This window comes from Phacochoerus africanus, chromosome X (assembly GCF_016906955.1).
Source record: "Phacochoerus africanus isolate WHEZ1 chromosome X, ROS_Pafr_v1, whole genome shotgun sequence".
Lineage (NCBI taxonomy): Eukaryota > Metazoa > Chordata > Mammalia > Artiodactyla > Suidae > Phacochoerus > Phacochoerus africanus.
The window spans coordinates 126,581,937-126,604,387 of record NC_062560.1 but is presented as its reverse complement, the minus strand read 5'-3'; the positions used below and the strand labels follow the sequence as shown (position 1 = coordinate 126,604,387).

The 22,451-nt window shown below is 50.2% G+C and overlaps 1 protein-coding gene across 1 annotated transcript in view; it reads left to right on the top strand.

Annotated features, from left to right (window-relative positions):
- CD99L2 (CD99 molecule like 2) overlaps positions 1-22,451 on the top strand; it is an 80,528-nt gene that overhangs the window by 18,791 nt on the left and 39,286 nt on the right. The window lies entirely within an intron of this gene.

Here is a 22,451-nt window from a genome sequence, read left to right as displayed (position 1 = left end):
TTCCTGTAAGGCTTTACCGATTCTGGATGCTTCATATTCTTGGAATCCTGCAGTATGTGGCCTTCTTGTCACTTAGTAGAAGGTTCTCAAGGCGCGTCCGGGTTGTAGCCTGGCTCAGTTCTTGTGATCACCGAATAACGTTCCGTTGCGTGGATGGACCCCTGGCAGCAGAGCTCTGCCCTGTGAGCCCACCGGCGGTAGTGCCCTCGTTCGCGGATGTTTCCAGGGCTGAGATCAGAGCGGAGCACCTGTCCCACCCGCCCATCAGGGCTGTTTGTTGGATGGATGAATGGAGGTTCCTGTCTGGTGACTCTTGCTGTCTGCTTGTATTCCTCAGGGCAGAGCCAGCCGGGAGCTCCTGGCCTGGGGAGGGGAGGGCTGCTTACGGGGGCTGTGTGTTGGGGGCGGGGGGTGAGCCAGTGCGCAGGCCGGGGCTAGACTGAACGGGACCCCTTCCAGGTCCCGGGCCTGTTTGGGCTGCCGGCCCCTCCTGGCCAGCATGCTTGGCTTCTTTGGAGGGAAGACGTCCAGCTTCTCTGCAGTGAGGGGGCCGCACGCGGTTCCCGACCCCTTCCCTTTCCCGCTGCTGTCTTCCTCCCCGCACTGACTCTAGGAGCGGGAGAGGGGGGTCTCCTGGGGAGGGGGCGTGCTCCTGAGCTTGGCTCCTTCCCACATGGGTCGCAACCATTTCCATTGGAAACATGTCATACTTAGAAATCGGGGAGAATTGGCGTCCTTGTGATGATGCATCTTCCCATCCATAACCGAGTGTGTATTTTTGTGTGTTCAAGTCCTGTGGTTTTCAGCACAGTTGACCCTTGAGCAATGCAGGTCCAATTATACGGGGATGTTTTTCAGTAGTGAAAGCGAGAGTACCACATGGTCTGGGCTTGCTTGGATCCTTGGCTGTGGCAGAACAGTGGATATGGAGGGCCGACGAGTAGTTATATCTGGATTAACTCCTGCCTTGTTTTTCTTCACTCACATGTAGTGTATTTCTTAAAGATATCTTTTTATTTATTGAATTTTTTAGAGGAAACCTCAGTAAGTCATTTTTTTAATGATTTTTATTCCATTATAGTTGGTTTACAGTGTTCTACTGCACAGCTAAGTGACCCAGTCACACACGTATATACATTTTTTTCTCACATTATCCTCCATCATAAGTGACTAGATATAGTTCCCTGTGCTACACAGCAGGATCTCATGTTTTATTTTTGATTAATTATTTTCTTTGGCTGTACCCACCACAAGTGCAAGCTCCCAAGCCGGGGCTTGAGCTGCAGCTGTGACCTACGCCACAGCTGTGGCAAAGCTGGATCCTTAACCCACTGCACCAGCCCAGGCATCGAATCTGCACCTCAGCAGCCACCTGAACCACTGCAGACAACGCCAGGTCTTTAACCTGCTGTGTCACAGCAGAAACTCCTTCAAGTATCTTTTTTTTTTTTTGTCTTTTTGGGACCACACCCACAGCATATGGAAGTTCCCAGCCTAGGGTTCGAATAGAAGCTGTAGCCACCGGCCACACCACAGCCACAGCACCGCCATATCTGAGCTGTGTCTGCAACCTATGCTGCGACTTGCAGCAACATCAGATCCTTAACCCACTGAGCGAGGCCAGGGATCAAACCCACATCCTCATGGATACTAGTTGGGTTCTTAATCTACCGAGCCACAATGGGAACTCCTAAGGTATATTCTTAAATTTAGGTATAGTTTACCTGGAAGAAAATGCTCAGATATTAAGATTTTCAGTTATGTTCTTCATTAGCATTTTAAAATTTTTGGTGCACTTGGTCCTAGTAAGTCCTTAGATAGTTTTTTTAATTGCGGTATGATTTACACATAGTTAAATGCTAAAGTATTAAGATCCTTAAGTTCATGCGTGTCAAGACAGAATATTTTTTTATCATCCCAGAAAGTTCCTGTCACACTCTTCCCAGCAACCACTGATCTGCTTTTCACACCATAGGTTAGTTTCGGCTCTTCCAGAGTTTCATAGACATAAGCCATATATTTACCCTTTTGTGTTAGGCTTTGCTTACACAGCATAATATTTTCAAGGTTCATCCATGTTAGAACACGTGTCAGCTGTTCCTTGTCCTGCTGAGCGGGTGTCCATTCTATGGATGTGGCACGCTTGTCCATTGCCTCGGTCACAGACATTTGGGTTGTTTCCAGCTTTGCACTGTCACCTTTCGGGCTGCTCCGGCCACGCTTGTGTACAAGGCTTCTGTGGACATAGGTTTCATTTCTCTTGGATGGAGACCTAGGAGTGGAACTGCTGACTCAGGGTCTGATGCTCTTTCACACGTGTTTGTGTGTGTGTGTGTGTGTCTTTTAAGGGCTGCGGCATATGGAGGTTCCTGGGCCGGGGGTCACATCAGAGCTATAGCCACCGGGCTACATTCCAGCTGTAGCAGCACCGGACCCAAGCCATGTCTGCGACCTGAAACACCAGATCCTTAACCCACCGAGCAAGGCCAGGGAGCGAACCCGAGTCCTCATGGATACTAGTCAGGCTTGTTGCTGCTGCGCCATCGCAGGAGCTCCCTATGTTTCACCTTTTAAGAAACTGGAAGCGTTTCCCAAAGTGCCTGGACGGCTTTCCATCCCTGCCCCCAGCATGTGATGTCCAGCTCCTCTCATTTATCCGTTCTTCTGCAAGTGCTCTTCTCCCCTCCCTCTTGCTCCTAGTGCACCTGTCCTGAGAGTCTCCAGCGGATTTGAGGGACAGGGTGGGCCCCCCTTGGGAGCGGGAGGTCGGGGCCGGTTTTTCGTTATCTGAGCAGTCTCTGGTTGGCATCCTGTCTCGAAGGTGTCGGGGAAAAAGGACCAGCTGTTCTCCCGTTTTGTGTTCTTCCTCTTTTTCCACATTTGTTTTCAAAGCAGCAGAGAACAGAAATGATAATGTCTCTTTCCTCCAAGGCTTCCGATAAAGGAATATTAACCTTTCAGCCTAAACTTTACTGCAGGTCCAAGAATAACTTATTTAAGAGGAAATGGGACTGTTGACATTTTACACGATTTTAAATGTTAAAGATCTTTTCACGGTAGGACGGCAGGGAAGAACTCTGTGAGATGGGGGTCAAAGGCGGCGGGGGGGGGGATTGTTTCACTAGGTTCCAGGACCACTCGGTCCCCTGCTTGTCACATGGGTGCCTGGCACCATCTCTTGTCTTTTCTCCCCCTTCTTAGGACGAGATGTGCGTTCCGTCCCGCTTCTGACGTCTTTGGGAAAATAACTGATGCCTTTCCTTCCCTCCCGAGGCAATGCCAGCTCTCCCCCGAGGGCTGGGGAGTCGTCTAGGCTGGCAGGGAGGGGTGCAGTGGGGCGAGGTAGTGGCCCTGGCTGTCACAGCCCCCGTCGGATGGTTGTAGGAATAACTCCTGACAAGGACAACCATTGTGACCAGGCATTTAAAACGTGTCATCAACAAAATTGCAGATCTGGGGTTTGCGATATTGTTTCTGTGGTAATCGTTGCAGGAAGAGAGTACGGTAATATGAGAAAAGGAATGTACGTATACGTATGATGGGATCACTTTGCTGTACCGCAGAAATTGACACAACATTGTGTTTCAACTCTAAGGTTAATATTAAAAAAAAAAAAAAAAAGGGATGCTTCTTCAGAGTGGGGTGAACGGGTTTGCAGGGCACAAGAGCACTGGGGAGAAATTTCCATCAGCTGGAAGACGTTGCTCCCTTTTTGCTCCCACCTCCCCGGCTCAAACTCCCTGCCTTCTGTCATCTGTCCATCTGTCTTCGGCAGACTGTCAGTCCATCAGGGCTGTGTTGTAGAGATACGAACACGCTCTAGGAAAGAAGTACTTCCACCTGTGGGGGGAGCATAAAGTGCCAGCCCAGGTCATAGACTTGCCAACTCTAAACACCTCCCTTCAGGAGAATGTCTCACAGCCAGAGACGCTGCGGGTGGGGGTGGGGAGAGCAGGGAAGAAACCTAATTATGCAAATTTTGATCTTAAAGCTTTATTCATATGTTTCCTGGCAGGCTGTTCTTTAATCTCAAGAGCAAGATTGCTCAGAATTACCATATATTCTGGTTAATTGCATTAAAATTATAGCAAAGGTTGTTTTTGCTATAATCAAGAGTGATTTTGATTAATACTCATGAAATCAAATGCCTCGCCAGTGGTGGGGCTGAGAACAACCTTCTCAGTCGCCGGCCCTTCTCTTCCTTCCCGCCCCTTTTCCCAGACACCAGAGATGCAAACAGATTTGAAAGGTCTTTCTCTTTGTCTTTTTTGTCTTTTGTTGTTGTTGTTGTTGTTGCTATTTCTTGGGCTGCTCCCGCGGCATATGGAGGTTTCCAGGCTAGGGGTTGAATCGGAGCTGTAGCCTACGCCAGAGCCACAGCAACGCGGGATCCGAGCCGCGTCTGCAACCTACACCCCAGCTCACGGCAACGCCGGATCCTTAACCCACTGAGCAAGGGCAGGGACCGAACCCGCAACCTCATGGTTCCTAGTCAGATTCGTCAACCACTGCGCCACGACGGGAACTCCCAGGTCTTTCTCTTTAAACCAGCTCACCGACGTGTATAGTCATGGCTAAAGAAAATTTCTCAAAGAGGCCAATTATCCTCAAGCTCTGTCCTTAGTGCATAGGTTATAAAATTGCTCTTTACTGAGGCAGAGGTCGTAGGCGGTGGCAGTGACAAGAGCACATGCCATCAGCTGGTGGGATGTCTGTGACCTGGCAGAGGTTTGGGCCGTCTAAAGAGTGCCTTCTGTTGAGTCCGTAGAGCATGTGGGAGAGATCCAGAAGGAGCCCGACCACACGTCTGGACAGGGCGTTAGAATCACACACAGATGAAACGGACTCTCAATGGAAATTAACTCTAGAGCCAGGTGGGCACAGAGTGCTTGTTGAAGGACCAGGGTGGTGGCAGTGGGCTTGACATGACTGGATTCAGGAGAGATTTTTTTTCAGTTGGATGGATTGGCCTCATTGATGGGTCGGATGTGGGTGGGGAGGGGCGAGGCAGGGTCAAGGGTCACAGTGGCCGCGCTCCCAACTTGAGCAGCAGCACTGGTGGTTCCCGTGAAGCACTTGGTGATCGTTGGAGGAACCTGGTCTGGGGAAGGAAAGAGGCAGCCCGTGAGCCAGGACTGTGCCCGTGCCTCTCTTAGCGTTGTCACTCCCTAGTTAGGGCTGGGATGACAGCCACTTAGCAGGGGTAGTCCCGAGAGAACTTTGAGACGTGGGCGATATGGAACCTCGCATGGTGCCTGGTATGGACAAAGCTTTTAACAATGTGAGAAGCATCTTCCAGAACCTTCTGGCTGCCATAACAACTTCCAGAGGGAAGCCTGCTTGTCGTCGCCATCAGCAGAGAGGTGGGAAGCTGAACCTGGCAGGGAGGCCCAGAAAGCCTTAGGCCAGTGAACCACCTGCCAATGTTGGTTGACGGGGCCACCGCCTCTGAGATGCTGTGTGTTTCGGAGCCTTTCACGTTCTAAGTACTTGGGCATGTGCTGTCTGCTCGAGGGCCGAGTGCCCCGTCCTTGAGACGTGGCGACTCGGGGGAGAGAGAGGCGGAGGGTCACACAGCACACCCTAGGTCAGAGCTCTGGAGTTGGCACCTGCTGTGTGCCAGGCGCTGTGCCAGGCTGCTCTGGGCTGGTCATTTCCAGTGTGTCGCGGAGGAGAGCGCGTGTCAGGAGAGGTGATGGGGACCTGGGCTGGGTTGGAGACCTGGGTCGGGAGGTCTGAACAGGGGCTGAAAACCGAGTCATGGGCCTGGACCCTGTCACCCAGGGAGTGGGTCGAGAAAGGAGGAAGAGCGGCCGGGCTGGAGCCAGAGAAGGGACAGACCCACAGGACTCTCCGGCTGCTTCTGGGGATCTGTGCGTCACACACAGTTCAGCTCCCAGACTGTGTCCCCAGCCTAGCAGGTCCCTGTGCCCGTCCGCTGGTCACCCCACCCAGAGCTCCCAGAGCTCCGCTCTGGGTTCATGTCGGGCCTACCGGTAGTGACCTGGTGTAGACAGGGAGGCCCCCCCCCCAGGGATCCGAGGCCATGCGCTGCAGGGGAGCTCTGATCCTGCCGCCTCTACCCCCCCGGTTTTGTTGTTCAAGTTCACCCACGCCGTCTATTGTTTCACATACCGTACAGTTGACCTACAAAGTATACAACTCAGTGGATTTTTTAGTACACTCACAATTGTGTAACCAGCAGTGCTGCTGATTGCAGCACGTTGTCAGCACCCCCACCTGAAACCCGTTCCCAGCGAGCTGTCCCTGTCCCCATGTCTTCCCTCCTCCCGGCCCGTCTCTGTGGACTCGCCTACTGCTACACGGGGTTCGTTGCTTCCGGCTGCCCTAGGCTGTGGCTGTGGCGCTGACCTCAGCGGTCTGCCTGTCATGGACACCCACCGACGTTGTCTCCAGCTCCCCACCTGGCACTCAGCGCTGCCACCAGCGTCCTCTGTGTGTCTGTGGGTCCTGTGCACGGACCCACTCCGGGCTGTGTGCCTGGGAGGGGGGCTGTGGGTCACGGGGTACATGCCAGTTCTCCTGCGTGTGGCCAGCTTGGTTCATCCGCCCACCAGCAGGGCCCCTGGGTTCCTATATTCCCATGTTCTTTCCAGATCATGGCTTTATCCATCTTGCTCCCTTTCGCCTTCCGCACAGGTATAAAGTGGTATCTCATTGTGCTGAGCAGCTCCCAGCTCTGTGGTTCTCCCATAGTGCTGCAGGCATGCGTGTGCAGGTGCCATGTAAGATCCCCGTGCTGCCGAAAGATTCTGTATCCTGGTTGAATGTCCTTTGTCCCCTGACCTCCTTCCCGAGCCATGTTCTTCCTACTTTTAGAAGTTTCTTTTAAGGTTACAGCTTCCAGGAACTCTTACCAGATTAAGCATAGCTTTTCTACTCTTGACTCTGAATTATTCTAGAATGCTTAGGCAATGTCTGCTTGTATCGCTTTCCTAGGACGTTGTGACAAAGTACCACAAGCTGGATGACTTAAAACTACAGCTGCTGATTTTCTTGCAATTCAGGAGGTCGGAATCTAGGTGTTTTCAAGGCAATGGTCTTTTGCTCCATCTTAGACTCTGGGTAGAATCCCGTGTCTTCTAGCTTCTCTCGGTGGCTGCACCACACCAGCCTCTGCCTTCATCTTTACACAGAGCTCTTCCCTGTGTCTCTGTCCAAAGTTGTCACTTAGAAGAATACCAGTCAGTGGATTAGGGGCCGCGCTATACTCTAGTATGACCTCACTTTAATTTTCAGGACATCTGCAAAGACCCTGTTCCCACCCAGGGTCACATTGACAGGAATCTTGGAGGGACACTGTTCAACCCAGTGCAGTGTTACAGGTAGATTCCATTATAGGAAATAGAAGCACACTTGACCCTCGAACGACCCCGGGGGTCGGGGCACTGACGTCCCGCACAGCCGGATATCCGAGTGCAGCGTCCAGTCAGCCCTTGGTATCTGGGGTTCTCCACACCCAGGGATCTTGTTGTTCTATAGTCTTGACCATTGAAGCATGTCTGCGTGTAAGTGGACCCATATAGTTCAAAACCGCGTTGTTCAAGGGTCAGCCGCACATAAAAAAGCACCACCAAAAGAAGATGCTTCACGTCCTGGTGGCCAGGCAGCCCGCACGTCCCCTGCTGCCTCTGGCTGCTTCGTGCTTTGGTCTTCTCACCCGAAAGTAGGGATCTCACCAGCCCCCCTTTACAGGAGTATTGTGCTCGTTCCCAGACTTAGCCCGTCAAGGCCCTTGTGGATGGTGGGTCCCAGCTGGAGGCCCCTCTCGGTGTTCTGGTTTAGAGGGGCCCAAAGATGTTTTTCTCCAGTAAATGAAAGGCTCTGTAGTTGGGTCACCGCCCACGGTTTGTCACCTGGCATCGCACTAGTGTCCTGCAAGTACAGTCCTTGGAGAAAGCGGCACAAATGACCGAACAACGGTGTAACGTTCACAAATGCCAACTTTTTAGCAAAGGTCTAATCATATAGTAGGTGTGAGTTATGGACCGTCATATTATCCAATTAGAATATACATAATTGTAAGTAGGACTTTTTTTTTTTTGAGGAATAATTACTTGTTGAAATATGACGTTATAATGTTAGCAGAGTGCAATCTGGAAAGATTTCCCAATGAATATACAGAGACCTGTTAAGAACGAAGGTGGACACTTGGGTTTTTGGGAACAGATGCTGTTCTGGTGACTTCTCTGGGCACGTGCTGCACTGCTCTTGCTCTTCCCCAGGCCCAGGATGATGTCTGACACCAGGCAGGAGCTGGTCAAGATATGTGGTGGCAGGACAGACAAACATGGACATCGAAGAAAGGGAGTGGGTATCCGTCTCCTTCCACTGCTGTGACACCTTACTGCCGACGTGTGTGCTCTCACGTCCTGATGGCGGGAAGGCTGCCTTGGGTCTCTCTGGGCTAAACTGCCTGTGTCCACAGGGCTGTGTTCTTTCTGGAGGCTCTAGTGGAGCATCTGTTTGCTTGGCTTTTCCAGCATCTGGAGTCACATGGCCTCCTTCCTCCATTCGCATTGCCTTTGACCTTCCCTCTTCCCTCTTCGACTCCTAGGGACCAGTGTGATTACTGGTGATACTCTAGGCTGATCTCCCCATCGCACTGTCTTCATCCCATCGGCCGAGCCCCCTCTGCTCCATGAGGTGACACATTCACAGGTTCCAGGGCTGAGGATGTTCATTGCGTGACCTTTGCTTCAGATCGTGTTGTCTTGACAAAATAGTTCGGCTTTGGAATGTGCACTTAATAGTCTCCGAAAATAAGATAGGCATCACCTGTGGATAACTATAGATAACAGTTTGGCGTCTATTGTTCCCAGACTTTATGAAAACAAGTGAAAAAAACCTAGTGGATCTTGAAGCTCTGCAGAGGCTCACTGCAAGGATGTAGGCACATCCCTTTTTCCCCGCTCGGGATGTGTATCTTACTGTTTTGGGCAACTTTGTTGAGGTATAATGAACACACAATAAACTACATTTAAAGCGTGCAGTTTGTCTAGTTCTGGCATATGTGAAGCCATCACTATAATCAAGATCATGGCGGCGTCAGCTCCAGAAGGTTCCAGAAGGTTCCTTGTACCCGTAGTGATCCCTCTCTGCCCTTTTCCCCATCCCTGGGCAACCACTGATCTTGCTTTCCCGCACATTTCCTTCTCCTGGCATTTTACAGAAGTGGGGTCATACAGCATATGTAGTCTAGCTTCTGTCATTCAGCATAGTTATCCTGAGATTGATCCGTGTGGGTGTGTATATATCAGTCAGTCATTCCTTCCTGTCCCCGGCCCCCCAGTGAAGAAAGACTCCTTTTTGAAGGTTTGGTGTTACTAAAAAAAAAAAAAAAAACCCAAAACCCCAAACAAACAAAAACAGGCTAGGTGACTTCATGTGAAAACTGTGCCGAGCGCCCAGCGGAGAGCACAGCCATGAGCAAAGTTAGAATTCAACTTGCCGAATCTGTTCCTTTGCTTGACAGAGGTGCCAAGACAGTTCAGCCAGTAGTGCTGTGTACGACACAGGTGGCTGCGTGGATGTCTGGTGTCTGCTGGCTGCTTGCCTTGTACTCGTTAGGGCTGTAGAATAGGTTTCTAACTCTGGGGTATCTCTCAGATACCCCAGTGATTCAGGTGCAATCAGGGAATAAACGTAGTCTAAGTTGCCGAGGTTCTTAATGCTGAGCCGGGCTTGGTTTATGGGTTAAGGGACGCATTTGGGCTGGCAAGAAGTTCGATTGCCTGTTTCAGTGATAAGCCAGCCCCAGAAGAGGTTACAGAGCAGGTTGTATTTATACCCACAGCCTGGCTCTTTCTGTGTTTGGACACTGTTCCTCGGATTGCTTAGTCAGTGTTTACAGAGCACCACACAAGTGCCGCAGGCCGTCAGGGCTGTGGCCCCAGCTGTGTACACAGGCACTGAATTTGAGCACGGTTGTTGATAGAAGCAGCAAGCTGCCCTTCAGTGTATCAGGGAAGGAATTAGAGCAAGGCATTTCCTGCAAATAATGACACACACGGCCAGGTTCCTGGAGAGAAGTCGTGAGTGGTGTGGCCGGATTCAGATGTCTGAACGACTGTCCCGGTTCCAGGGGATGGCCTTATTCTTTATAAGGCCGGATGGTCAGGGCCAGTCGTGGGGTCAACACAAAGACGTTGCCAACAACCTGAGTGTCCAATGGATGACCTTCAAGAGCACCTGCCTGGTCCCCCAGCCCAGGTGATTCCGAGATGGAAGCAGTTCCTAAGCTTAGGCAGCCTGTCCGTTCTGGCTGAGAACCTGTGAGTTACCCATGGAGATGAGCCTGCGGCATTCTGGGAGACGGTTGATGAGATGACATTTTGGATTCTGCCCAAAGTTAATATTCCCTGAGATGATTGTCTTTCTGAGGTTTCTTTTTAAGAGACCCTCCCTGGGAGTTCTTATTGGGATGCAGCAGAAACGAATCTGACGAGGAACCATGAGGATGCGGGTCTGATCCCTGGCCTTGTCCAGTGGGTTAAGGATCCCGTGTTGCCACGTGCTGTGGTGTAGGTCACAGATGTGGCTCAGATCCTGCATGGCTGTGGCTGTGGTGTAGGCCGGCAGCTGCATATCCGATTGGACCCTTAGCCTGGGAACTTCTACATGCTGCAGGTTCAGCCCTAAAAAGACTTAAAAAAAAGAAAGAAACCATCACTTGCTGTTACTTTTTTTTTTTTTTTGCATTTTTGATTGTGGTTTTTTAAAACACAACTCGAGGCTACCATTCTCATCATTTCTGAGGTTACAGTTGCTCCGTGTTAAGCCTGGTCTCGTTGTCACGCAGCCAGTCTCCAGAACGTCTTCGTCTTGGAAAGCCAACTGTCCCAATGAGACAGCAGCTCCCCGCCCCCAGCCCCCGGTAGCCACCATTTTCCTGTCTCTGCACCTGACCGCTCCCAGTGCCTTTACAAGTGGAATCAAATACCATTTGTCCTTTTGTGACTGGCTTGTTTCACTCAGCATCGTGTCCTCGAGGTTCAGCTATATTACAATCACCTGCTGCTATTTTATTTCTTTTCTGCATTTCTAAGATTTCCACAGTGGACATACTGTACTTGAAAACAAACAATAAAAATTGCATAACAGCGAGAGAGGCGCGGTAGGGACCGGATCAGCCTGGGCCTCGCAGGCCGTGATCAGGCCTGTGGCATGTATATTCTGTGTAGCGAGGAGGACTTTGACAGTTTTGAGCAAGGAAATGATGTCCTATGAGATATATATATATTTTTGACTGTTTAGGGCCACACCTGCGGCATATGGAGGTTCCCAGGCTAGGGGTCGAATTGGAGCTGTAGCTGCCAGCCTACACCACAGCCACAGCAACACGGGATCCGAGCCGCGTCTTCGACCTACACCACAGCTCACGGCAACGCTGGATCCCTAACCCACTGAGCGAGGCCAGGGATGGAACCTGCATCCTCGTGGATCTTAGTTGGGTTCGTTACCGCTGAGCCACAACGGGACCTCCAGTACTATGATATTTGTTGAAAGCAATGAATAAAGTCTCCCTGGCCGCTGTATGGAGAATGGGCTGGGGTGGGGAGCAGACCTGGCCTGGGAGGACCCAGGCGGAAGGCTCTTGTCCCAGTAAGAGCTGAGGGCTGCAGGGGACGAGCGGCTGTGGATGGCCAAGGCCACTGGTAGACTGGACAGTTGTGGCGGTGTCGGCACCGGAGCCCGGGAGAAAAGCTGTCCGGGGGATGTGCAGGTTTCCGGCTTGGACGGGAGGGCGGGTGGCTGGACCGTTCGGTGCAACACATGAACCCAGAAAGTACAGGCGTTTGGTTTTGGCCACGCTGAGTGGGACGTGGCTGTGCCCCATCAGGAGAGATCGGAAGGGGAGGGAGTTGGAGGCATCCAGTCCAAAGGGGGCCATTTTCTAAGTTTGGCTGCGAATGGGGGAGAGGGGGCCGTTTCAGGGTGGGGAACGTACAGTCAAAAGAGAGATTCGAACAGGTTTCAAAAGAGATGGGCTGATACTTGCCACACCGATGTACAGATTCAGGGCAATCCCAGTCAGAATCCCAGCTGCCTCTTTTGCAGAAACTGACAGAGCTCCTCAAATGCGTGTGAAATTCAAGGGACCCAAAATAGCCAGGGTTAGGGTTAGGGAAAACCAGATTAAGTTGGTGGGCTCACACTTAACAAATTTCAAAACTTATAAGCACGCAGCTGAATTCAGGACCGGGTGGTGCTGGCACAAGGATAACCCTGTAGATCAGTGGAATAGAATTGAGAGTTAGGATATAAACCCGCATATTCAGGATGACTAGAATTTTGACTCAGGTGCCAAAGCAATTCATTGAGGGAAATAATCTTTTCAATAACTGATCCAGGGACAGCTGGATTTCCACATGCAAAAGACCAGCCAACCAAATGAGGAGTTCCCTGGTGTCTCAGCGGGTTAGGGATCTGTGCTGTGGGCTCCATTCCTGGCCCGGAGAACTTCTACATGCCACAGGCGCAGCCAAAAAAAAGAGAAGTCGGACCTCTCCCTCACACCCAATGGATCGTAGGTCCAAGTGTAACAGCTAAGAGGTCTAAAATTCTTAGAAGAAAATAGAAGAGTAAATCTTCCTGACCTTGGTGAGGCAAGTCCTTTTTAGATAGGACGCCAAAAGCACATGTAACGGAAGAAGAAAAGTGGACTTCAAAATTAAAAAAACTTTGTGTTTCAGCAGAAACCATCCAGGGAGTTCTCTTGCGGTGCAGCAGGTTAAGGGTCCAATGTTGTCCCAGCAGCGGCTCGGGCGCTGCTGTGGTGCGGGTTCCCCTTGGCCTGCGAACTTCCACATACTGCGCGTGCGCGTGCGTGTGGCCAAGAAAAAAGAAACGATCCAGAAAGTGAAAAGGCAGTGGGAGAGACCTCAACGATAAAATACAGCCCGGTTGAAAAATGAGCAGATAATCGAGTCATTGCTCTTCATGGATCTGTTTCGCTTTTCTTCTCGTTGGCCCTAAGGCAAGAAGCCTCTTTGGTAAAAGGCCTTTGCACATCTAGGCCGCTAATCAGGGGTGTATTTTCCCTGAAAGTGACTTCTGTTTGCTGACTGATCCAAAATGTGGCCGTTTGATCCAAAGATTTATCACCAGGAGCAGACGGATTACTGCGGAAGCACCTCTGAATTGAGTTTTGAGGTACTTCTCAAAACGTCAGCGCTGACGGGAGAAACTGCACGGGTTTTCCTGGCAGAAGGGATATCTGTTCCCTGTAGTTTAAAGAATCAAGCGGTAAGTGTTAGTTGCCTGGGTGTAGGTGGTCTTGAGTTACCAATCACAGTATCTGCCGGGAGAGTACTAGTTAATTTGGGGCAGTGAACTGAGTGCCGCTGTAGGACAGGGCCTTGCGGTGGCTTCTGGCTTCAGGGTGTTGACAGACAAATGTCAGGGTGACATGCCCAGAAGTATCTGTTCTAGTTTGAAAGAAGACGGATGATGCGTGTGCTGAGTTTTACTTGACCGGGGCGGGGGTGGGGGGGTGGGGGTGGGGGCAGGCGCCGATGGCGGAAGCTGGCAGCCTCTGTAGGAAGAAAAGGGGGTTTGGGGAAAGAGAGCGGTGGGCATGGAGCTGGCAGAGTGCAGAGTCTGGTCGGGTTTTGAGCGCCGTGCAAGGAGTTTGGACTTGATCCTTTAGGCAATGGAGAGAAATGGGTCATTTTTGAGCAGCAAGGGTGACCCAGCTGGATCCGTAATGCGGCAGACTTGTCTGGCAGCAGGATAGACGCCTCAAGCTAAGGAGGGCACTCACAGGCAGTGGTGACCATGGAGATGAGACGCCGAGGGAGTGACCGCAGACGCGGAGGTCATGGGGTGGATGTGAGAGCTACTTTGGTGATGAAATAGGTAAAACTTGGTCAGGGCTGAATCATAAATGAGGAAGGAGGAGTCAAAAATGACGGCCATGCCAGTATTTTGTAATAACTGTAAGAGGAGTGTAGCCTTCGAAATGTGGGTAACAGTTAAAAATTGTAGAAAAGAAGACTGGCCACGCTTCTGACTCGGATGCCCAGGTAGGTGGGGACGCAGGAGGAGGAAGCCGGGCTGGGAGGATGAGGGAAGACACAGGGCGGCTTGGGCACCTTTCTTGGGAGTGTGGGGATCTCCCCTGGGCAGCACCACCTGCAGGGTTGGATTTCGGGGGGAAGGGCTGGCCTGGGGACATAATGGAGCCGCCTTGGCTGGCAGCGCCTATGTCCCTTGGCTCTGGCCTGGCCAAAACCTCTGGGAGCCCATCCAGGGTAGACTCCAATTCCACCTCCCAGCCTACTGGTGAACATGGCCCAGGGAGCCTCTGGCTAGTGCGGACCTCGTGACATGACGGCTTTGCTTTGCCTTTGAAGCTGCCTGGGTGGGTCAGGCGCTCCTAGGCTGGCTCTTTGAGGGCCCACGTGCAACCCAGGCTTGGCTCGAGCAGACTGCGTGTACCGCATAGTGAGCTGCGTTATAATGCAGGTATCCTGTTCTTATTTAACCAACTTGAAACCACACCCCGCCACACATCTATATCAACCTCTTAATAGATTTTATCTCAGAAACGAGTGGGTTGGACTAGCTGATCTCTGAGGCCTTGTTTCCCTCTGCCTTGCTCTGGTTGGGCAATTTCCACCTATGCAACATCGCCCAGAGACAGCTTCCTCACTTAAGGAATTACAAAAAATCAAAACCTTTGTTTAAAATTATACCAAATCCATTGGCTTTATGTTGGCTAAGGGGTTTTCTTGTTTTTGTTGTTGGTTTTTTTTTTTTTTTTTTGGCTGCTCCCCTGGCATGTTGTATAGTTCCTGGGCTGGGGTTTTAACCCGTACCGTAACAGTGACCCGAGCCACTGCAGTGACAAGGCCGGATCCTTAACCTGTTGCACCACAAGGGAACTCCAGTGGCAGCTGAATGGGGAAAAAAATACCATGTGCATTGTTATTAGTCAGGAGCCTGGGGCTTCCGAAGTGTTTCGGGCTATAGCTTTGTGACATTCTTGTGCCTTGATTTCTCAGGCATAGGTCACATCAGTAGGATCTAAAGGCTCATCAGGGGAGTTCGCGTCGTGGCTCAGTGGGTAATGAATCTGACTAGGAATCATGAGGTTGCGGGTTCAATCCCTGGCCTCGCTCCGTGGGTTAAGGATCCGGCATTGCTGTGAGCTGTGGTGTAGGTCGCAGACAAGGCTCGGATCCCAAGTTGCTGTGGCTGTGGTGTAGGCTGGCGGCTACAGCTCCGATTCGACCCCTAGCCTGGGCACCTCCATATGCCGTGGGAGCGGCCCTAGAAATGACAAAAAAATGAAAAAATAAAAAGGTTCATCAGGGACTGGGTAAGTTCACATCAGAATGTGACTGTGTTCCCTCTGCATCTGTGAAGCTTTTGGACGTGTTAATGGCCTCCCGTGAACAGGTGGCTCCTACGTTTGTATTGAGGGCCCTTCCACTTGTAGGTGGGGAGATTCTCCTTAACACCAACTGTAATAATAATAACAGCTGAGAGTTGGGAGATTCCTGTGTGTCGGGTAGTGTGCTCATCACTGAATATGTAATGACCAATTTAACCTTCACATCAACCCACTGCGATAGAGCCTCTTGTTAAATCCATTCTACAGATGAGGAAACTGAGGCACAGAGCTGCCAGGGCTCTTGCCCAACCTGTCTGTGCTGGTGAGTGGCAGAAAGGGAGCTGCACCCAACGCTTTGACTCCAAAGCTGGTCACCAGTATGGAGATCCTTGTGTGTGGTCTTGAAGCAGCCTTGGGCCAGCCTTTCTTAGAAACTGTGCCTCTTGTTTTAGGGCTCTCATGAGACCCCGAGTCTCCTGGCATCATCCTGGCACTTTATTTGTCCATGGTGGCTCTGTTTCCGTCCTGTCATCCAGCGTACTCTGTTGGGGGTCGAGCAGCCAGATCTGCTAGCTTCACTTTAGACACGGGGAGCAGGTCCCTCCTGTGAGGTCAGTGAATACCGCGGGGCCCTGGATGGGGAGTGGCCGAACTGTGACCAGACGTTGTGTCTTCTGGCTCTGGGACCATTTCTGTTCCTGCTGCCAAACTATTAAGTGCTGTGGCCCTCAGGTTCCCACCTGATCAGGCGTTTGACCTCTGAGGTCCCAGGGTACGAGTGGTAGGGACAGCACCTGGTGACAGTTACTGCATTTTTTTTTTTATTGGGATATAACTCGCATAGCATAAAATTCACCGAGTCTACCATTCAGTGGTTCTTAGTATAGTCACGAGGTTGTGCAGCCACTGCCACTGTCCACCTCTAGAATTATTGTCACCACCCCAGAAAGAAACCCCGTGCTTGTCAGCTGTCAGCCCCCACCCTTGCCCTCGCCACCCACCCCCCGCACGCACACACCCCCCGCAGCTTCTTTGGCAGAGAAGCCTCCTAGCTGTCAGCTCCAACTTCTGTGAAAAAGGTTATCCTTGCAGGCTTTGTAGGCAGCTTTGCAGTTGCCTCTGAACAGCCATGCTAGGCATTTAGCTTTCTGTCTGGAAAGGAAGAAGCAGTCCTTCCTTTTTTCTTAATTACTTTTTTTAAAATGATCCTTTCATTCAGCAAAGTGACGTAATGTAATTTGGAAAACAAAAATCCTCCCCCGACCCTTAAAATCAAGCTACGTTCCATGTACACAGGACACAGAGATGCTTCCTGGAAATATATAAAAAGGCTTTTAGCCATGTCACCTGCATCTAAATCCCTTCCTTGGTTACCCAGTTCTCCTTTACAGAGCGGGTACCTGGCGCAAGGTGCCCCCTGTAAATACCAGACGCCCAACTGCCAGGGTTGGGCACAGCAGGTGTATTGATGGTGCTGGCTGCTCGGGACTGAAACACCGATCCCTGCCTTCTGGGGAACTGCTGCCTTCGCGGCCTTATTGTTCTCTCTGCGAGCGCCTTAAATTTATTCATGAAACTAGTGGGAGCTCAGGTGGCAGTGGCCAAATCCGTTTAGCAATCAGAATCCGAGGAAAGCCACTTTCATGTTCCCTCGCAAGGCCGCCTGGCCTCGCTGACCAGAGGATATTAATTACTCGGCGCGCTTTGAGGCGGAAAAGCATAGATTTATCAAGACACACGTGCGTGAATCTCGATGGAGGCAACAAGAGTTAAAACGGTGCAGAAATGCAGGGCCATCAGGGACGAGCATAACTTAGCATTTGCGGTTTGTCCCACCCCCTCCAGCGCGAGGCAGGGGACAGAGAAACGTGGTGTCCCTGGAGCCGGCTGTAAAACCGGCCATGCCGCGCCAGTGACCTGGCCGCAGAGATTCCCTACACGTTGTTTTCAGGGATGTCCCCGAGGTCGGCAGGGGACGGGAGCTTGTTTCTGTGACCAGCACGTTTCCATGTTATTACTTGCGGCCCAGTGGGCCACGGCCAGAGGGCCGGGAAAAGCCGCCTTCCTAGCGTGGAAGTGCAACATCCGCAGTCCCTTGCTCGTTTCAGCTGCAGTCGGGCTGTGCCCGGCCCCCCTCACGTCAGTAGGTTCAACCTTCTGGGGCTGATTTTAGTCTTGTTGCCTGAACCCCGATGATCGAGGGGCTGGTGCCACGGGCACATTGACTGGCTTCTGCGTTGCCTCTCTGTTGACCCGAGCCAGTTCCCTCTTGGGGAAGCGGCCCCCTTGCTTTGCGGTTGGGGCAGAGGCCCTGATGCCAGGCAGGGGGCCAGTTGCCCTGGCTCTGGGGGACAAACTCAAGTAGGAGTTTTTATGGAGGCTCCACCCGGACAAACGGCGAGTCCAGAGATGAGGCCGCTGCAAGTTACCAGCCTCCGCTGTCCCTTGTGTTCTGTCAGTCCCCGAAGGGACACGATTTGAATGTATGAAAACCCAAGCCGTTTAGGCGACTCCTTATTCAGTTAGGATGTGTACTGGACCCATTCCAAAAAACTTGAAAGCCACTTAAACGTACAAAGGGAAAACGTGGACAGGAAACTGCCCTTCGAGGGCAGGGCGCAGGGGGTACCGGGCGCTGGAGCGGCGCCCGCACCCCTGGCTGAGGTGCAGTTTGCCTGGGAAATCTTCAGGGAGCAGGGATCCTGGCTGCAGTTCGGAATCCGGCAGTAGAGACACGTCCCTCTGCAGGGACAAGCTTGCTCTTGGTGGGAACCCCAAACAGACACAGAGTTTGGATGACGGTGGACGCACCTTCGGGGAGTGCCTCCCTGCCGCCCGGCCTGTGATCGGCGTTGGCATATGGAGATGACCAGGTTCCCGGTTCCCAGCAGCTCCGGGGCCAGAGCAGCGATGACGGAGCCGTTTGCTGTCGGCACCGTCCAGCACGGTCGCCACCAGCCACGTGTGGCCATTGAGCACTTGGAAGGTGGCTAGTATCACTCAGGAACTCGATGTACCATTTTGATTGCATTTCAGTGCATTTCAGTGACAACACGTGGCCAGCCCAGAGAGGGTGAACATAACCGCGCGGCTGGAGTGGGTGTGCTTTCAGGGTGAGCTCCGTGGAAGCTCCACAGGGCAGGGAGGGAGGCGTCACTGGAGCCTCGGGAAGGGTACTTAAGGAGCACGTCAGAGGGGCTCTCGCGCGCGGATCAAGGCTTTGGCAGGTGCTGGATCTCAGCCACTTCGTGGCAGAAACCCTTTAACGAGGGCCCGCTGTGCCTGGTTTTACAGCCTCATTAAAGGCGCCCTTCGCTCTAGACACCAGTCACCCAGACACCGCAGGTCAGGTTGCAAGATGAGGTCAAGTGTGTGTTCCCTCCCAAAGGGACAAAATCCACTCGAGGACAGACCCAGGCTGCCCGGGTGTCTGTGGGTAGAACCGGCACTTTGTTGATTGAAGGTATCTTCTCAAGGACGCCCACAAGCCCATGGGCGTTTTTTTCCAAAGGTCTGGTTTGTGTGAAAGGGCCTTTTCGGATAGGTGTGGCCAGCTCACTGCCTGCGTTTTCCATTCAGAGGAACTCGTGGGCCTCTACATGGCAATGAGGGAACTGCTGGAGGCTGGAACGCTGGCCTCCCGGACGCAGGGATCCGGGCCTCGTAAATTAGCCTACGATGGATCAGCTGCTTTCCAGTGTGTGCCTGGTGCGGCAGGATGAATCCGTGTCCTTAATGCAGAGGAGTCTCGTCTGCCTCCACCCAGACTGAGTCGTTAAACGAAGTTATAGGTGACACAGAAGAGGTATTTCTTCCTTCTGCGGAGCTGTGTCTCTAGTAGGTTCATGTTTTTTATTGACGTACAACGAGCCTGCAATTCTGTTGGCCCAGGTGCACAGCATAGTGACTCAGTAGTTGTATCTTACAAAACAGTCACAGTACGACACTCTTGGCCCACTTGAGATGTGGGAATTTCTGAGAGAAGATTTGTTCCATTCGTGATCTTAGCAGCTGTGCTTGGTGGTAGGCTCTGAAGTCTTAATGGCTTAGATTGAGATTTTGAATGGTTTTGTCCAGAGATGGTTGGGATCCGTTGACTCCAAGGCCAATGAGGGGTTAATAAATACTACAAAATCGAGTTACTGCTTTTTTTTTTTTTATTGCAGTTGATTTACATTATTTGGTCAGTTTCTGCTGTACAGCAGAGTGACGCCGTCATGCCCCTATACTCACTCTCGTTCTCATATTAGCTTTCATCATGTTCCATCACAGGTGATTGGATAGAGTTCCCTGTGCTATATATATACAGCAGGACCTCATTTCCTATCCACTCTTTTCTTTTTAGGGCTGCATCCACGACATATGGAGGTTCCCAGGCCCTAGGGGTCGAGTCGGAGCTGCAACTGCCGGCCTATGCCATAGCCACCCATGATCCAAGCTGTGTCTGGGACCTACACCACAGCACACGGCAACACCGGATCCTTGCCCCACTGAGCGAGGCCAGGGATTGAACCCGCATCCTCATGGATGCTAGTCAGATTCATTCCACTGCACCACGATGGGAACTCCTTGCCTATCCACTCTTAAAGTGACAGTTTGCATCTATTAACCCCAAACTCCTAGTCCATCCCACTCCCTCCTCTACCCCCTTGACAAGCACGAGTCTGCTGTCCATGGCTGTGAGTCTGTTTCTGTTCTGTAGATGGGTTCATCTGTGCCATATTTTAGATTCCACATGTAAGTGATATCATACGGTACCTGTCTTTCTCTTTCTGACTTCGCTTAGTACGAGAATCTCTAGGTCCATCCATGTTGCGGCAAATGGCATTATCTTGTACTTTTTATGACTGAGCAGTAGTCCATGTTGTATACGTACCACATCTTCTTAATCCACTCATCTGTGGATGGGCACTTAGGTCATTTCCATGTCTTGGCTGTTGTGAACAGTGCGGCTATGAACATAGGGGTGCATGTGTCTTTTTGAATTAGAGATTTGGTCGGGGTATATGCCCAGGAGTGGGATTGTTGGATCATATGGTAGTTCTATACTTAGTTTTCTGAGGAACCTCTGTACTGTTTTACATAGTGGTTGTACCAATTTACATTCCTAGCAGCAGGTGTAGGAGGGTTGCCTTTTCTCCATACCCTCTCCAGCATTTGTTATTTGTGGACTTATTAATGATGGCCATTCTGACTCATGTGAGATGATACCTCACTGCAGTTTTGATTCGCACTTCTCTAAGAATTGCTGATGGTGAGCATCCTTGCATGTACCTACTTGCCATCCATATGTCTTCCTTGGAGAAATACCTATTTAGGTCTTCTGCCCATTTTTCAATTGGGTTGTTTGTTTTTTGTTGCTGCTGTGGAGTTGTATGAGTTGTTTGTATATTTTGGAGATTACGCCCTTGTTGGTTACCTCGTTTGCAAAGATTTTCCCCCATTCTGTGGGTGTCTTTTGTGTGTGTGGTTTTCTTTGCTGTGCAAAAGCTTTTGAGTTTCATTAGAGCCCATTGATTTTTGGTTTTATTGTCATTATTCTAAGAGGTGGGTCAAAAAACAAGACATTGCTGCACTTTATGTCGGAGCATCCTGCCTTTGTTTTCCTCTAGGAGTTTTATAGTATCTGGCCTTACATTTAGGTCTTTAATACATTTTGGGTTTATTTGTATGTGTAGTGTTAGAGAATGTTGTAATTTCATTCTTTTACATGTAGCTGTCCAGTTTTCCCAGCACCACTTATTGAAGAGACTGCATTTCCTCCACTGTATGTTCTTGCCTCCTTTGTCATAGATTAGTTGACTGTGGGTGAGTGGATTTATCTCTGGGCTTTCTGTCCCATTCCATAGCTTTATATAACTGTTTTTGCTCCAGTACCTTACTGTTTTGATTACTATAGCTTTGTCATATAGTCTGAAGTCAAGAATCCTGCCTGATTCCTCCAGTTCCATTTCTCTTTTTCAATATTGCTTTGGCTATTTGGGGTATTATTGTGTTTTCACACAAATTTTAAAATATTTTGTTCTAGTTCTGTGAAGAATGTCCTTGGTAATTTGATATAGATTGCTTGAATCTGTAGATCACCTTGGGTAGTATAGTCATTTTTGACAATATTGATTGTTCCAGTGCAAGAGCAGAGTGTATCTTTCCATCTGTGTGTGTCATCTTTGATTTCTTTCATCAGCGTCTTATAGTTTTCAGAGTACAGGTCTTTTGTTTCTTTATGTAGGTTTGTCTCTAGGTATTTTATTCTTTCTGATACAGTGGTAAATGGGATGGTTTCCCTAATCTCTCTTTCTGATTTTTTATTGTTAGTATATAGAAATGCACTTGATTTCTGTGTATTGATTTTGTGACTTGTAACTTTACCAAATTTATTAATGAGGTCTAACAGTTTTCTAGTTAATGTCTTTAGGATTTTCTGGGTATAGCATCAACACCATCTGTAGACAGTGATAGTTTTACTTCTTCTTTTCTAATTTGGAGTCCTTTTATTTCTCTGTCTTCTCTAATTACCGTGGCTAGGACTTCCAAAACTATGTTGAATAACTGTGGTGAAAGTGGACATCCTTGTCTTATTCCTGATCTTAGCAGAAATGCTTTCAGTTTTTCACCATTGAGAATGACATTAGCTGTGGGTTTGTCATATATGGCTTTTATTATGTTGAAGTAACTTCCTTCTATTCCCATTTTCTGAAGAGTGTTGTTTTTTTTTTTTTTATCAGAATTGGGTGTTGAATTCTGTCAAAAGCTTTTTCTGCATCTATTGAGATGATCATATGGTTTTTATTCTTCCATTTGTTGATGTGATGTATCACACTGACTGATTTGTAGATATTGTAGAATCCTTGCATCCCTGGAATAAATCCCACTTGATCATTGTGTATGATCCTTTTAATGTATTATTGGATTCAGTTCACTAATATTTTGTTCAGGTTTTTTGCATCTATGTTCATCAGTGTAATGACCTGTAATTTTCTTTTCTTTTTCTGTGGTATCTTTGTCTGGTTTTGGTTATCAGGGTGAGGATGGCCTCATAGGACGTGCTTGGGAGTATTCCTTCCTCTGCAATTTTTTGAAAGAGTTTTAG